Raw genomic sequence first — 1,280 nt, 5'->3', positions numbered from 1 at the left:
ATCCTTCTGTTAATTTTTTTTTTTTTTTTTTTTTTTTTTTTTTTTTTTTTTGCGGTACGCGGGCCTCTCACTGTTGTGGCCTCTCCCGTTGCGGAGCACAGGCTCCAGACGCGCAGGCTCAGCGGCCATGGCTCACGGGCCCAGCCACTCCCCGGCATGTGGGATCTTCCCGGAACGTGGCATGAACCCGTGTCCCCTGCATCAGCAGGCGGACTTTCAACCACTGCACCACCAGAGAAGCCCTGAATTATTTTTTTCAATTAACTTTTTTGGTGTGCAATAGTTTTTATTGTGGTAAAATACATAATATTGATCATTTTAACCATAAGCATACAATTCAGTGATAGACATTCTAGTTATTTCTGATGCAAATGTTTCTCTAGGCCCTAGAGTGTAGGGCACATTCTAAAGAGAGAAGTTTCTAAGTCAAAAGATATATGAATCTTAAGCTTTACTAGATAAAGCTAAATTGTTTTCACAAGTATATCGGTCTTTCCCAAACCCAGTCATGAAGATAGTCCTTTATTTTATCTTCTAAAACTTCGTAATTTTTCTATTCACAGTCATATCTTTAATAAACCTGAAGCTAGTTTTACATATGATGTGAGGTAGAAGTTTATTTGTTTTTTTTTTCCATAAGTGCCTACCCAGTTGTCTGAGCATCATTTATTGAAAAGACCATTCTTTCCCTACTGAGAAATGACATGTGATACCTCTGTCATAAATGAAGAATCCGTATATGTATGGGTTCTTTATTTTGTTCCACTGACCTATTTGTTTATAGCCAAGCCAATAAAACAGTCTTAATTACTATAGCTTCAAGATAAATTTTAATATCTGGAGAGGAAAGTCCTGTCATTTTATTTTTCTTCAGTATCACCTTGGCTAGTCTCAGCCTTTTGCATTTCCACATAAAATTTAGAATCAGATTGTAAAGATTCACAGGAGAAAGGGAGACTTGTTGGGATTTTTATTGATAACATTGAATCAATAGACCAATTTGAGAGAAATTGGCATATTTACAATTTTGAGTCTCCAATCCATAAATGTCTCTTCATTTATGTAGTCTTCAAGTCAAAGCCTTTTGATAAAGTTTTATAAGTTTCCCAGTAGAGATTGTGTATATATTTTGTTTCTTGTTACTTTTTGATGTTATTATAAAAGATATCTTTTTCAAATGTCATTATTTTTGCTATTATATAAAATAAAATTTTTGTATGTTGATTTTTGTAATGCCACCTTTCTAAAACTCTTAATAATCCTGATAGTTTATGAAATTT

Source organism: Neophocaena asiaeorientalis, unplaced genomic scaffold, assembly GCF_003031525.2.
Source record: "Neophocaena asiaeorientalis asiaeorientalis breed wild unplaced genomic scaffold, Neophocaena_asiaeorientalis_V1.1 scaffold119, whole genome shotgun sequence".
Lineage (NCBI taxonomy): Eukaryota > Metazoa > Chordata > Mammalia > Artiodactyla > Phocoenidae > Neophocaena > Neophocaena asiaeorientalis.
The sequence above is the reverse complement of the archived record's forward strand: the minus strand, read 5'-3'. Positions refer to the sequence as shown.